The 20,031-nt window shown below is 43.1% G+C and overlaps 1 protein-coding gene and 1 pseudogene across 3 annotated transcripts in view; one reads left to right on the top strand and one right to left on the bottom strand.

The window, feature by feature from the left end:
- Window positions 1–20,031, top strand: part of TMCC3 (transmembrane and coiled-coil domain family 3) — a 314,353-nt gene that overhangs the window by 176,972 nt on the left and 117,350 nt on the right. The gene's annotated exons all lie outside the window — the stretch shown is intronic.
- On the bottom strand, window positions 1,291–2,246 carry LOC104678589 (annotated as a pseudogene). Its single transcript, XR_750208.2, has one exon. The product of XR_750208.2 is annotated as a chloride intracellular channel protein 1 pseudogene (transcript).

Here is a 20,031-nt window from a genome sequence, read left to right as displayed (position 1 = left end):
AAACCCCGTCTGCACTAAAAATATAAAAAATTTAGCCGAGTGTGGTGATGCACACCTGTAATCCCACCTACTTGGGAGGCTGAGGCAGGAGAATTTCTTGAACCTGGGAGGCAGAGGTTGCAGTGAGCTGAGATCACGCCACTGCACTCCAGTCTAGGCAACAGAGTGAGACTCTGTCTCAAAAAGAAAAAAAAGAGATGGTGAGTTAGAAAGAGAAGTGTTTTTTAGCAAGGCCAAAGAATCTATTCTTTTAGATCAGGGAGGGGTGCTACTCAACTCTGCAGCTCTGAGTTGAAAGTAGCCACAGATTATATATAAAGGGATGGATGTGGCCATGTGCTACCAAAACTTTATGGACATTGAACATTGAATGTCATATATTTTTCACATGTCACATAATATTATTCCTGTCTTCAGTCATTTAAAAGTATAAAAACAATCCTAAGCTCACGGGCTATATAAAAGTAGGTGCAGACTGGCTTTGGCCACAGGCTGTAGTCTGCTGACGCCTGTTGTCATTTGGGTTGGGGATAAGTTGGTGGTTTGCTTTCACTCTCTACTGTCTAAACTTTTGTGTTTTTGGAACTTTTTAGAACAAGTATTACTTTTTTTTTAGATGAGATCTTGGTCTGTTGCCCAGGCTGGAGTGCAGTGGCATGACTATAGCTCACTTCAGCCTCAAACTCCTGGGTTCAAGTGATCCTCCCACCTTAGCCTCCCAAGTGGCTGGGACTTACAGGCATGCACCTCCATACCTGGTTAAGTTTTTAAATTTTTATCTTTAATAGATATGATGTTTCCCTATGTTGCTCAAGCTGGTCTTGAACTCCTGGACTCAAGTTATCCTCCTGCCTCTGCTTCACAAAGTCTTGGGATTATAGATGTGAGTCATAGCGCCTGGCATATGCCTCTTAAAATTAAAAAAAAAAAAAAAAGATATTTCCATGTTAGAGCAAAGGAAGAGGAGAAAGTCTCTGTGTGGGCCCCTGTTAGGTTTCAGTGAGAAAAGGACAAGTGATAGCACCTCAGGGCTCTTGTTCGAATAATTCAAGATCTCATTTATTCCCACTGACCCACCCAGAATTGGGTTGAAAGTCCCATTGGTTCTCTCTAAAGAGATTTATGAACTTAAGTTGTAAACAATTTAAGGTAAATAGTGTTACTAATTATAAATTATTTTCATCTGCTTGTTAAAGCCGGCCTATTAGAATATCAGCCCGAGAAGAGGGTGAGCTTAGATTAAGATAACTTGAAAGCAGCAACACCAAATCCTTTTTTTTTTTTTTTTGGTTTTTATTCTGTATTTTATTACTGAAATATGTTGTCCTACCCATCCCACCCCACAATAAAAATCTCACTCAGGCCCCCCATTTCTTTCCCTCATCCCCTCTTCTACCACACCATCCCGGAACAAGTGATCCAGGATTCACTGACCACTGGCCATTTTGGAGTGTGTCCATTGGGTAGCAATGTGGAAACCACCAGGGCCTTTGTGAAGAAAATGGAGGGGGTTGAGGGAGTCCCAGGAGGGGCTTATTTGAGGGCCTTGGCCACGTGCTCATAGGCGAGCTCGATCTCCTCATCATCTGGACAGGTGGAAGCGAATTCTTCCCGCGCATAGGCATTGCTCAAGTACCGATGCACTCCCCGGAAGACCTCGGGGATGGTGAATCCCCAGTACTTCTTACACACCACCTGTACTATGTGTAACTTTGGCAACAGGTTGCAGTCAGCCAGGGTGAGCTCGTTGCCGTCCAGAAACTTCCTCTGAGAGACACCTTCATCTTTAGCACTGGTTTCATCCACTTCTTCTGGGAGGGCGGATGTTAAGTAGTTGTCTAAAACCTTCAGGGCTTTCGGGAGTCCCTTCTCCAGATTATCATTGAGTGCTGGGTTTGAATTCTTGATGTCGGCAGAAAATTTGGCAAATATGTCCAGCCCAGCAGTGTTGGACTCAAGGTTCAGAGCTGCCAGCTTGGGGTACCTGGGAGGGCACAGCACTGCCTCCAGAAATTCCTCAATCTTGTTGGTGTCTGTGTGCACTTCAGTGCCATACAGCAGGCTCCTGGTCACAGCTTCTGCACTGTCTCGGTCCGCCTTTTGGTGTCAATGGTGGTAACATTGAAGGTGACTCCTTTGAGCCACAGTACCATGAACAGTCTCTGGGAGAACAGGCAGTTCCCAATCTTGGCCCCATCACTGCCAGCCTTCACGAACAATTCGACCTGCGGTTGTTCTTCAGCCATGGTTGCGTCGGGCCCACCATATTCTTTTTTAAACGCTGTTACCCATACTAATTCAGACTTCCCTCTCTTCTTATTTTACCCGCAACTGACTATGCTTTTATGGTACCTATCTTAGGCTAGTTTGCACTAGGTCTGTTTATGTTCTTTTTGTCTGTCTTCATTCTCTGTAAATTCCCTGAAGGCATGGGTCTTTATATAATACCTTTTATTCATTCACATATTCAACAAGTATTTACTGAGTGCTTTCTACGTATCAGGCATTGTTCTGGGACCTAGGGATACTGGTGTGAACAAAGCAAAATTTTGATCTATGGAGCACACAGTCTTGGTTGAATCTGACTTTGTCCTGTTGATCTGCACTAATGTTTTTCCTCAAGGATAAATTAGCTTTACTTCACAGGTCAACAGGGATTGATTATTAGTGGGTGCTTAGGTAGTGCTGTGGTCTGAATGTATCCCCCAAAAGTTTATGTGTTGAGAACTTAATTGCCACCGTAACAGTATTAAGAGGTGAGGCCTTTAAGAGCTTATTAGGCCATAAGGGATCTACCCTCCTGACTGTAGGTTAATGCTGCTATTGTAGGAATGGGTTCCTGATAAAAGGATACATTTGTCCTCCTTTTTCTGTTTCCTGTGTGCCACATGATACCTAGGTGACGACCCTGGCCAGTTGCTGTTGCCATAGTCTTGGACTTTCCAGCCTCCAGAACCATGAGCCAAATAAACTTCTGATCTTTATAAATTACCCAGTCTGTGATATTCTGCTACTGCAGCAGAAAAAGGACTAAAACAGGTAGTGTGTTAGGAGGCATTCTGAGAGTCAACTCGAAAGAGGACCCTTGTCCGTCACTCATCTGGGAGAAGAGTATTACAGCACGTGGGTCACATATATGTCATCCCTTATATAGATTGTGAATTGTGGCACATGGGACGCAACTGAGGGGCAGGGTGATGTGGTGATGGTGAAATAGATAAAGATTTGCTGTCAGGATTCAGATTAATTTCCCTTCTGCCTCTTCTTTGTGACATCACCAGTGGAGCCTTAGTTTCCTTTTTAAAATGGGCAAAATAATATCTACTTTAGAAGATTATTTTGGCCGGGCGTGGTGGCTCAAGCCTGTAATCCCAGCACTTTGGGAGGCCAAGACGGGTGGATCACGAGGTCAGGAGATCGAGACCATCCTGGCTAACACGGTGAAACCCCATCTCTACTAAAAACTACAAAAAACTAGCCGGACGAGGTGGCAGGCGCCTGTAGTCCCAGCTACCCGGGAGGCTGAGGCAGGAGAATGGCATGAACCCGGGAGGCGGAGCTTGCAGTGAGCTGAGATCCGGCCACAGCACTCCAGCCCGGGTGACAGAGCGAGACTCCATCTCAAAAAAAAAAAAAAGAAGATTATTTTAAGACTTTTAAAATCATTACTGTTGTCGTCATCATCATTAATAGCTAATATTTATTGAACATGTGTGATGTCTTGTGTTAGCCACTTTAGAGGTATTATCTCATTTAATTATCTCAATGCTACAAAATAGATCCTACTATTATTCTCATTTTACAGATGAAAAACTGTGACAAAGAGAGGTTACAGTCGAAACAAGATTACACAGCATGTGATCACATGATGTGTGTGAAAGTCCTGTACTGCACCTGGCACATAGTAAGTGCTCAGTATGTGGCCCTTTGCCTCCTTCTTCCTCTTCCCACCCTCCCCTTGCTATATAGCAACAGTGCTGGGGAGACCACCAACTCTTCTTGGGTGGTTTATGAGTCAGTAGGGAAAAGCTCATTCATTCCTTTTTCCTCCTCCAGACCTCCTAAGACTAGACGTGTCATTCATGATATTTCTAATGGAGCCCTTCTTTTCATTTATTATGACTTCAGCCCCAGACTTTGACAAGACTACAGTATCACCTAGAGCCCAAACAGGAAACAGATGATATACCCAAATTAGATCATCTGAAAAGCATTAATGAAGTAACTTCTTACAAAGGTAGAGAGAAAATGAAGATCATTGCAGAGCTCCTTCAGTTTAGTCACAGAAGGACTAACACCAGCCCAAGACCTGAGTAGGGAAGGGAGTACTTACCCAAACCTGGGGGTGAAAAGGCCCTGTGGAGGGGGCTTCCTGACCCAAGCTGTGCCCTTCCATTAGAGGATGGAGCCAGCCCACAGTGAGCCACAGAGAAGGGAACAAGGGAAATAAGTACCCCAGCCTCCCTGTTCTCTCTCCTTCCCCCTGCTGCTGCTCCTCAGGGGCGAGCCCAGCTGGAAGCCATGTCCATGGATGCAGCCATGTACACTGGACTCCCAGAGAAGGTGGGGTGGATCTTGAGGGGCAGGTGGAAGGGATCAGCACCGCTGCCACCCTGGGCACGCCCAGGAAATGGTGGGGCAGATCGCAAGTTCAGTTTTGCACACTTCTTGGCATTCATGCAGATTCTGACATTCTCCTTGGCTCCAGCTGTTTAACAGATGGCTAGATCTTCCAGGCAATCGGTTACAAATTACTTTTTGTAACTGTGCATTTGGAAAGAGTCTGGCAATGGATTAGTTGGAGAACAAAGAATTGAAACTGGTTCTTCTACATAGCCTTTGAGACTGATTGACTGTATCAGTAGCCATATCTCTTAAAAAACCTCAGTTCACTTATTTATAAAATGAACACAGTAATACGTGCTTCTCAGGGACATGAAAGGCCTCAACTAGGTTAAGTCTAAAGCTTTTATAGGCCTTATTATAATTTTTAATGGACTTTTTAACAATTTTTGAGACTTCTCATAGAGATGAGAAGTCTTAATGTGCAGAGTAACATAGACCCTCTTGAATTAGATTTGAGATACAGGTGCCTGTATCTTTCTTTAGATTGTTGACTCTGTGGCATATTATAGACTGTCACATCTTAGAGGTTCATCTTGGAGGTGAATAACTTGACTTGAAATGTCATATGGATTTTTCTTTGACATTTTTGCACTTTAGATCAACAGTCCCCCACCTTTTTGGCACCAGGGACCAGTTTTATGGAAGATAATTTTTCAGACAGTGGGCAGGTTGAGGGGAAGGAGTAGTTTGGGGATGAGTAAAGTATATTACATTTATTGTGCATTTTATTTCTATTATTATTACATTATAATATATAATGAAATAATTATACAACTCACCATAATGTAGAATCAGTGGGAGCCCTGAGTTTGTTTTCATGCAACTAGACAGTCCCATCTCGGGGGGACGGAAGACACTGACAGATCCTCTGGTATTACATTCTTGTAAGGAGCGCCCAACCTAGATCCCTCACGTGCACTGTTCATAATAGGTTCCGTGCTCCTATGAGAATCTAATGCTGCCTCTGATCTGACGGGAGGCGGAGCTCAGGTGGTAATGGGAGTGATGGGCAGCAGCTGTAAATACAGATGAAGCTTCACTTGCTCGCTCACTTGCTCGCTCGCCTGCTGCTCACCTCCTGCTATGCAGCCCAGCTCCTAACGGGCCACGCATGGGTATCGGCCCATGGTCCCGGGGTGGGGGACCCTTGTTTTGGATGGTCTCAGACATGCTAACCAGGATAATTGGGACCCTCTTTACCTAGGATCAATCACTTAAATCAACTGACTAAACTTCCTCCCTCATTATTGTAGTCTATGTACTACAGCTAAAATCTAGAATAAATTACTGATATAAAAATTGAACATGTAAAGACTGTCATGTCATATATCTACCAAGTACCTTAAGGTTTAGGCAGTATGTTGGTAACTATGTGAAATAACTGAAACTCACACATTATTGGTGGTGGGAATTTAAGTTGGTTCAGCCATTTTGAAAAACCAGCAATTTCCACTGAAGCTAAACGTATACCCACCCCATGAATAGCAGTTCCACTACTAGGTATACAACCAAGAAAAATGTGTACATGTGTCTTCTAAAAGACAATCACAATAGTGTCCATATCAGCCTTATTCCTAACAGCCCCAAACTAATTACTAATCCAAGTGGATATCAACAGGGGAATGGATACAATAAAATGTGGTGCTTCCTATACAGTGAAATACTTCATTGCAATACAAATAATGAACTAATTAAAATATAATAAACTAATGGAACGTTCAGGAAGGTGGATGAATTTCAAAGCTATCATGTTGGGTGAAATAAGCCAGACACTAAAAGAGTACTTTAAAAAAAAAAAAAGAAAAGAAAAGAAAAGAGTACTCTTATGAAGTTCAGGAAGAGGTAAAACTTAATGGTTATGGAAGGAAGTAAAAAAAAAAAAAAAAAAAAAAGATTACCCCTTATGCCAGGGTGGGGCTGGGAAGTGCTGATTTGGAAGAGTCATAATGAAACATTCTGGGTGTTGGAAATATTCTGTATTTTGATACAAGTGGTGTTACAGAGGCATACCTATGTAAAAATTCATCAGACTGTATACTTTAGCTTGTGTACTTTACCTACTTTGCTTCTTATATACTATAATAAAAATGGTTTTGAAAAATATTATTGAGTGTTACAGCCAAATCCGGGCAAATGTGGCAATGATGATACCAGGAAACATAGTGAAAAGTTGACCTTAACTATAACATGATCTTTCTGGAGAGTTTTGGCAATGTGTATTAAAGACCTCAGGCACATGCACATAACAGTATTCTATGGAAATCACTAAGATCGTGTGTAGAAGTTTCTTTATAGGGATGTTCATTTCAATGTCCTTTGTAATATTGAGCATTAGGAAATAACCCAATGTTCAATTTAGAGAATTGGTAATAAATTCTGGAGTAATATGCGGCTACTTAAGAAGTGTAGTGGAGGAAGGGGCTGTGTTTGCTTTCATGTGTGTTTTTATGGAGGAAACAAAGTAGATAGGCCAAAGACTTCAGAAAATGGTTAGTTGGCTCAAAAATGGCTGGCTCTAATCATGATAAAGACATTTGAAATATGTGTATTGAATGAAATTGATAGATAGTAGATGTCCGATGATCACATTATTTACAGCCCTGGAAGAAAAATGCTATAGGTCTCACATTCCTTCCTTGAAAATCTGTTTCTTCTCGTATTCTTTCACTTAGCCTTAGATTTGTCTGAGGTCTGTGTATCTGATTCAGACCCAGCAAATAAAATCTTGTCTGTGGTCTTGAAAGTGTATTTTTCCTTTTTAGCATTGCTGGTTGTATTAGTCCATTTTCACGTTGCTGATAAAGACATACTCAAGATTGGGTAATTTATAATGGACTCACAGCTCCACATGGCTGTGGAGGCCTCACAACCACGGTGGGGGGTGAAATGCACATCTTACATCGCAGTAGACGAGAGAGAATGAGAACAAAGCCGAAGGGGTTTCCTCTTATCAAACCATCAGATCTCGTGAGACTTATTCACTACCATGAGAACAGTATGGGGGAAACCGCCCCTATGATGCAGTGATCTCCCACCAGGGCCCTCCCACAACATGTGGGAATTACGGGAACTACAATTAAAGATGAGATTTTGGGTGGAGACACCGCCAAACCATATCATAAAGAAACTCCAGGCCTCTAAGAGAGGCTGTTGATGTAAATATAGGGACTGCGGTTGCTCACACCTGTAATTCCAGCACTTTGGGAGGCCTAGGTGGGTGGATGACCCGAGCTCAGGAGTTCAAGACTAGCCTGGGCAACATGGCGAAACCCTGTCTCGAATAAAAATACAAAAATTAGCCGGGTGTGGTGGCATGTGCCTGTAGTCCCAGCTACTTGGGAGACTGAGGCAGGAGAATCACTTGAACTCAGGAGGAGGAGGCTGCAGTGAGCCAAGATCACACCACTGCACTCCAGCCTGGACAACAGAGCAAGACTCAGTATCAAAAAAAAAAAAAAAAAATATATATATATATATATGTATGTGTATGTATATGTGTATATATATATGTGTATATGTGTGTGTGTGTGTATATATATATAGAGAGAGAGAGAGAGAGCACGCATGACACTGAGTGCTAAACAGTAAAGCCATTCAGAGGAAAGCTGCTGGATAAAATGGAAGCCTGAAAACATTCCCACAGTAAAATCCTACCCTGTGTTTCGTTACCATTAAATATCCTTTCAGAGTTATCTCTAAGAAGCCCACTTGGAGACATCTAGACTTTCGAAAATTTAATAACGTCTCAGATGGAAATAACATTACATGCTAATTAATTGTCATGGAGTAACATTATTCAAATTGGTAACTGTAACTCCCAAAGATTACATTAAGTTTGATCAGTGGGCACAGCTATTCTCTGAGAAATAAATTCAAAAATTTATTGCTGTCTCTTCTTCTTTTGACCAAAGGAAAAATTAAGTCAGTGACCTTGGTAGGTTTCTTATTTTGAACAATGTGTATGAGATTTTGTGCTATCATTTCTAAAAGCTTTTTTATTCAGATTAGCCAAAAATCTCTGGAAGAGGGTAATTTTTTCATTGGAAAATTCGAGTGTCATGTTATTTTCAAGGTTACCTTGTATTGAGCTGTTTTTTTTTTTTTTTTTTTAAATGTCTCAGAGTTTCAGTTTCTAAATCTGTAACATGGAAATAATAATGCTACAACATCTTAATGGTAGTAGAAGAATTACATAGTGTCTGGCATGCGGCAAGTGCTGAATTATTGTAACTCTGTATGTTTGCATACGTAATAACTCCAGGCGTATAGCATTATATATACAAGTTATCTTGGTTTCTCATCTCCTACTTACCACCACGTTTGGCACATAGTAGGCATCAGTTTTTTGCCTGAAGTCCCCTATTATGTGGGATCTAAAAATCCAATCAATTGAACTCATAGACATAGAGAGTAACAGGATGGTTACCAGAGGCTGGGAAGGGTAGTGAGGGTTGGCGGGGAGGTTGGGATTGTTAATGGATACAAAAAAAAAAAAAAAAAAAAATAGAAGGAATAAGACCTACTATTTGATAGCACAATAGGGTGACTATAGTCAATAATAACTTAATTGTATATTTTTAAAATAACTTAAAGCATATCATTGGATTGTTTGTAATTAAAGAATAAATGCGTGAAGGGATGGATGCCCCATTCTGCATGATGTGCTTATCTCACATTGCTTGCCTGCATCAAAGCATCTCATGCACCCCATAAATGTATACACCTACTGTGTACCCAGAAAACAAAAACATTTAAAATAAAAAAATAAATTTTAAAAAATGAAGTTCCTTGCTTTGGTTTGTCTTATATGGAAAAAAAAATGGTGACTAGTATTTTTTTCTCTAGACCCCACCAACCTGGTGTTTCAGTAGAATGACAAATATTTTCTAGTAAAATTAAACATGACAATAGCAATTTAATCCCTTTCAAAACTCTCCATTTTATTGGGATTCTTGTGGTACCCTATCCTTCTACCTCATTCATTCATTTATTCATTCCACAAATATTTACAGAATGCCAATCCGAGCTGTGCTGGGGACATCATGAGCAAAACAAGAAGAGTCCCCTGCCCTCACTCACGCTGGGGGTGCCCCGAAGGCATCCCTTTTTTTGCTGTTCCACCAAGCATTTGTCAACCCTAGTTTCCCCATTGCTTATGAGCTAGTCCTGGAGGCCAGCCACTTGCTTCCACGAGCACAGCTGTTCCCTGAGCAGAGGGCCTCCTGGCCTTCCAAGCATTGAGGCCCTCCACCTCCAGACCCTTGCTGGATTTATAGACAGGTCAGTGATTGTGCAGCCGATGCAGAACTGGAACCCTCTCTCCGTGAACTGCATTAAAATAAACTGATTATTGCACAAAATCTTGGCAGAAAGATTTGAAAAATGTCCCATGAACAAATACCAAGTCATCTGAGGCTTGTCCACATGATTTACCAGCATTTTTCACATGACAAAGATGTGAAGGAAAACGAGGGAAATGTGTCAGCCACTATTGGCATGAACCAGAGATATTTACAGGGGAGGGTGAGGGACTCTAGTTCAGAGTCTCCTCCGATTCTTAAAACAGCAAGGATTATGCAAAGATAAAAAGCAAAAGTAAACACTAAAACTGTGAATGAAGCAAGAACACAAAGAGGGGAAATCCTTCTATGGAAACAAGCTTTCCTTCAGAGGAGAAAAACAAGACTCTGCTAAAAAAAAAAAAATCTGTCAGCCTGGAGTAATAAATGGAGGCTGGTGTATGCACCGTGCCTCCTTAGTCCACGTTTCTTTGCTAAAACACGATGTTTTTAAATGGAAATGAACGTTTGGCGGCTGGAGGATTGACGTAGCTGACGCCGGCTCCATTGTGGCGTGGGAGCACAAACAACACACGGGAAGATGGTTTTGGGAGTGAGGCAGAGGGCAAGGGGATGCAGGAAAGTGACAAAAAAGCAAGTGAATTCTATGAAGTCTGGTGTGAGGGCAGAGGCAGCTTGATTTGGGAACTGATTCCTCTTATGTTACTTATCCGTTCATCAAACTAGTATTTCTTGAGCATCTGCTATGTGTCTTACATGGTGAGGGGCTGTGGGAACGCAGTAGAGGCTGTAGCAGGGGAAGGAGCTAACATCCCTCGAGGCCCCACCGGTTGCCAGACAGTGCTCCAGGCTTTGCATTGAAATCCTCTGCAACCCTAAGAACTGCATCCCGGGGCTCCGAGGTGGTGGAAGCTGGCCTTAGAACGAGGTCTTTCTGACTTCAGAGCTCACTGCCTCCCTGTTGTTTTGAAATCTTTTTTTTTTTTTAATTTTTTTTTTTTTTTTTTTGAGACGAAGTCTTGCTCTGTCGCCCAGGCTGGAGTGCAGTGGCCGGATCTCAGCTCACTGCAAGCTCCGCCTCCCGGGTTTACGCCATTCTCCTGCCTCAGCCTCCCGAGTAGCTGGGACTACAGGCGCCCGCCACCTCGCCCGGCTAGTTTTTTGTATTTTTTAGTAGAGATGGGGTTTCACCGTGTTAGCCAGGATGCTCTCCATCTCCTGACCTCGTGATCCGCCCGTCTCGGCCTCCCAAAGTGCTGGGATTACAGGCTTGAGCCACCACGCCCGGCCCTTTGAAATCTTTATCCTGTGGTGATTTGCTTTTATGTTTACTTTCAACCAAGGCTAAAACCTTTATTCCTGGTGTGGAATGCCACTTCTCCTTTGATCTTTGGAATCTGCTTTGGGCCACAGTGTCTTTCTGATCCAGAGAACCGTATTCTCAGGCGATACGACTGATTCTCCCTTCTCTTTCTAGCTCCTGTTTTTTCCCCGTGGCCTCTGTATAGGTTTCACATTCAAGCTCTGAATCATCCTTTCTGTTGCCAAATACTCATGCTGAAACCCCCTGCAAGATCTTCTCAGCTCTCTCTCCAAGATAGACACAAATGCTTCCTCTCTCCAAACCAAACTTAGTAGAAAACAAAATGAAAGGGAGGAAAGAGACTCAGTGCATTGCTGAAGGCGCTCCAGGTCCTTCGCTTTTCTCATTCGACAGTCAGATTTTATTTGAAAGACAAAAAGATACGTACACCGTAGACCATGGTAAAATGAGATCCATGGGTTTGATTCAGAGAACTCTAAGCAGAGGCTGCAGAAGAATCATAAACGAACATGACTGTGCAAACTTTAAGATGATCTACAGTATGGCTGCCTTTTACTGAGCACCTACTATGTAGCAGGCACTGCAGTGCTAGCTAGGGAATAAGTTTGGCAGCAAACACAACAGATAAAAAATTTTTTTGCTGTCATGGGGCTTATATTCCAATGGGGAAACAGTCAATAAACCTAACAAGTAAGGTTGGTATGGTAGGTTAGAAAGCGTTAAGTGCTAGGAATTAAAATAAAGCAGGGGAGAGAGATAGGGAATATGAGGGAGTGTGGTTGTAATTTTGCATAGGGAGGCCAAAGAAAGCCTCTCTGAAAAGATGGCATTTGAGTCAAGATGTAAAGTGAGGGAATGAACATTCAGATACCCAGAGAGCCTTTCAGGAAACAGCAGATACGAAGGCCTTGAGCAAGGAGGCCTGGGGTGTGTTCTAGGAACAGGGAACACAGGCGGTGGAGTAGTAAGTAGATGGGCTCTGACTATATAGGGTTTTGTAGGATTGTGACTTTTCTCTAAATGAGATGAGAGCCATTAGGGGCTTTCAAACAGGAATGACCGGATTTGACTTAGTTTTGACAGAGGTTAATGGGGTCAAGAGAGGGGTATTTAAGGGTGGGGGAAATACCAACATGGTTGTATGCCATTGGAAGTGATCCATGGAGAGAGAAAATATGACAATGCAGGAAAGAGGGCAGAATTGCTGGTGCAGGGCCCTTAAGTAAGGAAGGGGGCTCAGACTGCGAAAGATGAGGAAAGGGGTTGGCTTCAGGGTCACAGACAGTTCATCCATGGCAGCAGGAGGGAGGCAGAGTATATATGGGTACAGGAGCAGGTGGGAATAGATGTAGTAGAGGGAATGTGTGGAAATTCTCTCCTGATTGCTTCAACTATTTTTCAGAGAGTAGAAAACAAGATCATAAGCCAAGAGTGAAGATGGAGGAGGAGGAGGTGTCGGAAGTTTGAGGAAAGAGGAGTATGAATTAACCATCTAGCAGCGTGGCAGAGTAAATCGACCAGGGAATGTGGTAGGATTGCCAATTGGCAGTCCTAGTTTCTGGTCGTGAATTTAAAATGCCTGTAATCCCAGCAACTGGGAGGCTAAAGGAGGAGGATCGTTTGAGCCCAGGAGTTTGAAACCAGCCTGGGCAACATACCAAGACTCTGTCTCTAAAAAAAGTTTTAAAAACAAATCATGATGAGATTGGACTTGTTGGTTTTGAAGGCTGAGAATATATGTGTGTTGGAGGGAGTGGGGAAGGGAAGGCTAGTGTTGTGGTGATGAGTTGGGGGTGGCAGTACTTGCCAGGATCTCTTAGAACTTTGTCACTTCCCAGTTACAAGTGTATACAATGAATACTTAGAAGAAAAGTAACACAAAAAAGGCATCAAAGTTCTCGGAATAGTTCTATCAAGACGGTGGAATTACGGACAGTGTTTTATCTCCTTTTCACTGTTTTCCCTTGAACTCCATCCAAGATCCTCACCAGTGAACTCAGTTTAAAAATTCTACCACCTAGGCCGGGCGTGGTGACTCAAGCCTGTAATCCCAGCACTTTGGGAGGCCGAGATGGGCGGATCACGAGGTCAGGAGATCGAGACCATCCTGGCTAACACAGTGAAACCCCATCTCTACTAAAAAATACAAAAAACTAGCCGGGCGAGGTGGCAGGTGCCTGTAGTCCCAGCTACTCGGGAGACTGAGGCAGGAGAATGGCATAAACCCGGGAGGCGGAGCTTGCAGTGAGCTGAGATCCGGCCACTGCACTCCAGCCTGGGCGACAGAGCAAGACTCCATCTCAAAAAAAAAAAAAAAAAAAAAAAAAAAATTCTACCACCTCTTGCTTGTAATTTATTTATTTACTTTGTATTTAGAGATGTAGTCTTGCTATATTGCCCAGGTTGGCGTGCAGTACATTTTTACAAGGTTCAAATTACTTTGTCTAGAATTTACTAAGGAAAAAACACACATTAAAAACAACGATGACCACAAATAATATCCCTGCTGACGATGTTTCCCTGGGTGTTCTTAATATGTTTTCACAGGATATCCCAGATAAAACAAATGCCTTTCTGTCCTTGAATATGGTTAAGTACAATGCATCCTGCCACAGACTGTATTATATTTTTCTGGCCAGATCCAACCTCTCAGGTTCTTCCAGGAAATGTGTTTCTAAAAATTTCCACAGCCGGTATAGAGAGTCCTTATGTGCCCAGATACACAGATTTGTAATTAGTAATAGCTAAAGGGTTGTTTTTCATGTTTTTGAGAAGTTATCTGAAGCCTCCAGGGCTATTCGAAGTCAAATTATTCTATATTTCCAGTTTGGTTATCAAATCTCTTTATTTTTATTAGATGAAGAGTGCAGTTACGCTCCTAACCATGATCCTTCCTTATCCCCAGCAGCACTACATGGTAATTAAAACTCCTGGTCCTACAGACTAAGACTATTTCATAAATGTTTGTCGAAACTTGCCAACTTATTATGTACCTAACCCAATAAATACCACAGAATATTTTTGAAATTTCCTATTATGTCCTGTTTTAGGGCAACTATATTGATTTTTCTCCAGGTTGTGAGTATAACACTATTTTATCTAAAGAGACAGATGTACTGAATTTAACATAAATATAGGGACTATCATAATCACAGTGTATTTCCTCATTGAATGAAAACAGAATTGAATGAATGTTTGATTAGTACTACAAAGACCCTCTTAACCTCCATTTCAAGAGACTGACCTGAGTGTTGAGTATGAATCCTGCAGAAAAAGTAAGAACTGCTTGAAACTAGCAACATAGAAAACTGAACTGAATTCTTGAATGTGTCTAAAAGTCAGTACCTCTGTGAGCTCGGGCAGTTTGCTTAACCTCACTGGCCTTCAGTTTTATTGGCAGTTTAGTTACCCTCACTGGCCCTCAGTTTTGTCATCTGAAATATTAGATAATTTGATGAGAACTAGACTTGTTTCTCTTTTTTTTTTTTTTTTTTTGAGACAGAGTTTTGTTCTTGTTGTCCAGGCTGGAGTGCAATGGCACTATCTCAGCTCACCGCAACCTCTGCCTCCCGGGTTCAAGAGATTCTACTGCTTCAGCCTCCTAAGTAGCTGGGATTATAGGCATGCGCCACCACCCCTGGCTAATTTTGTATTTTTAGTAGACACGGGGTTTCAGGCTGGTCTAGAACTCCCAACCTTGTGATCCACCCACCTTGGCCTCCTAAAGTGCTGGGATTAATGCTGTGAGCCACTGTGCCTGGCCAAGTTATTGAGAGTATAAAGGGACTATAGGGATTTTCTAATGTCTCTTTAAAGAAAGCAGGAGTGCTAACTCTTAGTTTGTTTCCTTTTCCATTATACTCTGCTGAACTTTCATTACTTCTAAATCAAAAAGTTGATATTTCCAACTTTAAAAGTAGTTGCGGTGGCTCATGGCTGTAATCCAAGCACTTTGGAAGGCCGAAGCAGGTGGATCACGCGGTCAAGAGTTCGAGGCCAGCCTGGTCAACATGGTGAAACCCTGTCTCTACTAAAAATACAAAAATTAGCCTGGCGTGATGGTGTGTTCCTGTAATCCCAACTACTCAAGAGGCTGAGGCAGGAAAACCGCTTGAACCTGGGAGGCAGAAGTTGCAGTGAGCTGAGATTGCACCATTGCACTCCAGCCTGGGCGATAGAGCGAGACTCGGTCTTAAAAAAAAAAAAAGTAGTAGTTTCAAAATTGTGAGACGGGGCACAGTGGCTCATACCTGTAATCCCAGCAGTTTGGGAGGCCAAGATGGGAGGATCCCCTAAGCCCAGGAGTTCGAGACCAGCCTGGGCAATATGGCAAAATCCCATCTTTCCAAAAAAAAAGGCCGGGCGCGGTGGCTCACACCTGTAATCCCAGCACTTTGGGAGGCCGAGGTGGGCGGATCATGAGGTCAGGAGATCGAGACCATCCTGGCTAACACGGTGAAACCCCATCTCTACTAAAAATACAAAAAATTAGCCTGGCGTGGTGGCAGGTGCCTGTAGTCCCAGCTACTCGGGAGGCTGAGGCCTGAGAATGGTGTGAACCCGGGAGGAGGAGCTTGCCATGAGCCGAGATCACACCACAGCACTCCAGTCTGGGCGACAAAGCGAGACTCCATCAAAAAAAAGAAAAGGCGTGGTGGTGTGTGCTTGTAGTCCCAGTTATTCAGGAGGCTGAGGTAGGAGGATCACCTGAGCCCAGGAGGTCGAGGCTGCAGGGACCCACTGCACTCTAGCTTGGAAAACAGAATGAGACCCTGTCTCAAAAACAAAACAAAACAAAATCGTGATGACTTTGGAAGCAGAATCACACATGCCTGTCCACATTCCACATCCCACGCCTACTGAGCCATCTCTGAGGATCTTTGGATCAACAATCCAACAGTTGTGTTGATGGTTGCACAACTCTGTGAATATGCTAAAAACCACTGCATTGTATATTTGAAATAGGTGAACTGGATGGTAAGTGAATTATATCTCAATAAAGCTAGGTCAGAATTCTTTGGTGGAAGGTGACAATGTTACCAGAAAGGGGTCCCAATCCAGACCCCCAAGAGGGGGTTCTTGGACCTTGTGCAGGAAAGAATTTGGGGTAAGTCCATAGAGTGAAACCAAGTTTATTGGAAAGAAAAGGAATAAAAGAATGGCTACTCCATAGGCAGGGCAGTGGCATGGGCTGCTCCACTGAGTATATATGTGTAGTTATTTCTTGATTATATGCTAAACAAGGAGTAGATTATTCATGAATTTTCCAGGAAAGGGGTGAGCAATTTCAGGAACTGAGGATTCCTCCCCCATTTTAGGCCATATAGAGTAACTTGCTGACATTGCCATGGCATCTGTAAACTGTCATGGCACTGGTAGGAGTGTCTTTAGCATGCTGATGCATTATAATTAGTGTATAATGAATGATGAGGACAACCAGAGGTCACTTTCTTTGCCATCTTGGTTTTGGTGGATTTTGGCCGGCTTCTTTACCACAACCTCTTATCAGCAGGGTCTTTGTGACCTGTAAATTGTGCCGACCTCCTATCTTATCCTGTGACTTAGAATTCCTAACCTCCTGGGAATGCAGCCCAGCAGGTCTCAGCCTCATTTTACCCAGCCCCTATTCAAGATGGAGTCGCTTTGGTTCAAATACCTCTAACAATAGAAACCAATCCAAGTCAACTCAAGTGAGAAAGGTTTCACAGCCCATGTCACTGAAAAGTTCACACTAGATATCCAGGCATGACTGGACCTAGGTCTTAAGCATTAGCATTAAATCCCACACTGTCTCCACCTCTCAGCCCTCATTCCTCTGCAATAGGTTCACTCTCAGGAAGGTTTTCTCCACAGGTGGCCCCTGGCAGTTCTCAGCTTAAATTTTCCCGATTTATCAACTCTAGCAGAAGCAAAAAGTCCTGGAACGAAGTGTCATGGATAGCTTGGGCCACATGACCACCCTATACTAATAAACGCTCACATAGCACTATGTGCCAGTTCTATTCTTGTAATATCCCATTGATGGGGTTCAGGACACACTACCCCAATATATGGCACTTTGGCATACTGCATATTTTAATCTGAAGGAATATGAGAAAACACAGAAACAGGAAGGTCTCTCTGACCTTTCCTTCACCCCTCCCTCCCGAAGCACATCATAAAATCTAGGACAGATTTTCTGAGCTTTCCTTGAAGAGGGTCATGAAACACTCATGTGAGAGATGCCTTCCCTATATTCAAATGGAAGGAGCATCCTTATCTCTGAAAGTGATGGGACACAGAGACGAATACAAACAGGCCTTGCTACGTTCCTGCAGGTCACTGCACTCACCCTACACCCTTTGCCCTATCATATTTCTCCACCACCATCCTCTTCATCAACCTACTATGAAAAACACTCAGGTTTCATTGCTTCTCTGTGGTTTCCTTTCTTTATGAAGGCTGCTGTGTCATGTAAAACATATTAAATAAATTTGTGTGCTTCTCTCATATTAATTTGGCTTTTATTATAGGAGCCCTAGCCAATGCACCTAAGGTGGATAGAAGAAAATATATTTTCCCCCTACAGCACTTTATAGATGAAAAACTTAAAACTTGAGGCACACAGAAGTTAAGTAACTTGCCCAGGTTCACACAGTAGTAAGTATTGGAGCTGGGATTTGAAACTCAGGAAGTCTCTGCCTCTACAGTCTGTGGTTTTATTGGTCTTAAATTCTATGCTGGAGCCAAGGGAAAGAAATGTTCAGACTGGCCAGTGCTGGAGCAGATTCGATATTTACAACCTCATTCTCTCCTGATATCCTGTATTCTATCTAGACCCTTGAGGGATGGATGTATATCCTATCAGATGTCAGTGAATTTTAGAAAGCAGGTTTGTGAGCACCTTCTGCTTCAGAGACTGGGCTGTTTCTGCATCATATTCATCATTGCCAATATCAGCCCGACTGTAGCTATTTGAAAAGAAGCCTCAGAGTTCGTAATAAAGCAAGACTCAGGCTTCCTGGCTCTAGAATCAGGACCATGTCAAGATCCTGGCCTCTCTTAAAGAAATTATTACCAGTACACAGCCTTGGGAAGAAACAATACAATAACTTGTGCTTCATCAGCAATAAGAAGTAAAACGAGACTGGCCGGGCGTGGTGGCTCACGCCTGTAATCCCAGTACTTTGGGAGGCCGAGGTGGGCGGATCATGAGGTCAGGAGATCGAGACCATCTGGCTCACATGGTGAAACCTGTCTCTATTAAAAATACAAAAAATCAGCCAGGTTTGGTGGCGGACGCCTGTAGTCCCAGCTACTCGGAAGGCTGAAACAGGAGAATGGTGTGAACCCAGGAGGCGGAGCGTGCAGTGAGTCGAGCTCGCGCCACTGCACTCCAGCATGAGTGACAGAGCGAGACTCTGTCTCAAAAAAAAAAAAAGTAAAATGAGACTTTAGAAATTACCAGAATAGGCCGGGTGCGGTGGCTCAAGCCTGTAATCCCAGCACTTTGGGAGGCCGAGACGGGCAGATCACGAGGTCAGGAGTTTGAGACCATCCTGGCTAACACGGTGAAACCCCGTCTCTACTAAAAAATACAAAAAGCTAGCCGGGCGAGGTGGCTGGCGCCTTAGTCCCAGCTACTCGGGAGGCTGAGGCAGGAGAATGGCGGAAACCCCAGCTACTCGGGAGGCTGAGGCAGGAGAATGGCGTAAACCCGGGAGGCAGAGCTTACAGTGAGCTGAGATCAGGCCACTGCACTCCAGCCCGGGCGACAGAGTGAGACTCCGTCTCAAAAAAAAAAAAAAAAAAAAAAAAGAAATTACCAGAATAAGTGGTAACTAATAGACAAACTCATTATTATAGAATCCAAGGATTAGGCTTCAAGGAACATTATTTTCAAAAGCACAGACCCACATTTGGAGAATTAAAAGTTTTTCCATCTTTTTCTGATACAGGAAATAAATTTATGTGCATAAATGTTTCTTTTTTCTTTCTTTCTTTCTTTTTTTTTTTCTTGAGATGGAGTCTCACTTTGCCACCCAGGCTGGAGTGCAATAGCACAGCTTCGGCTCACTGCTACCTCTGCCTCCCGGGTTCAAGCGATTCTTAAGCCTTATCCTCCTGAGTAGCTAGGACTGCAGGCACATGCTACCATGGCCAGCTAATTTTTGTGTTTTTAGTAGAGACGAGATTTCACCACTTTGGCCAGGCTGGTCTTGAACTCCTGGCCTCAAGCATTCTTCCTGCCTTGACCTCCCAAAGTGCTGGGATTACAGGTGTGAGCCACTGTGCCTGGCCTACACAGAAAAATATTTCTAAGGTGTCAGTTACTGACCCTGTTTTTGAGAATTGGTTCACAGGACCACTGGTATCAGAAATCACCTGGGATGTTCTTTATTAAGTCATAATCCTAGTTGGGCTTACACCGGTGGTCCTAGCTACTCAAGAGGGAAGGTCAGAGGGTTGCTTGAGCCGAGGAGTTCAAGGTTGCAGTCAGCTATGATCAGGCCATGGCACACCAGTCTGGGCAGCAGAGTAAGACCCTGTCTCTAAAAAGTAAATAAAATTAAATCATAATCATAAATAGACACAAACATCTGTATTTGTTAAACACCCTAAGTGACTCTTCTGTCCACCAAAGTTTGAGAATCATCACCATAAGTGGCTGGGGCAAAATAGGATAGAAGTAAGACCACTGGGGTCTGTATTAGTTCATTCTTGCACTGCTATAAAGAAATACCTGAGGCCGGGCGCGGTGGCTCAAGCCTGTAATCCCAGCACTTTGGGAGGCCGAGACGG

This window comes from Rhinopithecus roxellana, chromosome 10, assembly GCF_007565055.1.
Source record: "Rhinopithecus roxellana isolate Shanxi Qingling chromosome 10, ASM756505v1, whole genome shotgun sequence".
In the NCBI taxonomy this organism is placed as follows: Eukaryota; Metazoa; Chordata; class Mammalia; order Primates; family Cercopithecidae; genus Rhinopithecus; species Rhinopithecus roxellana.
This window is presented reverse-complemented; position numbering and strand designations above follow the sequence as displayed.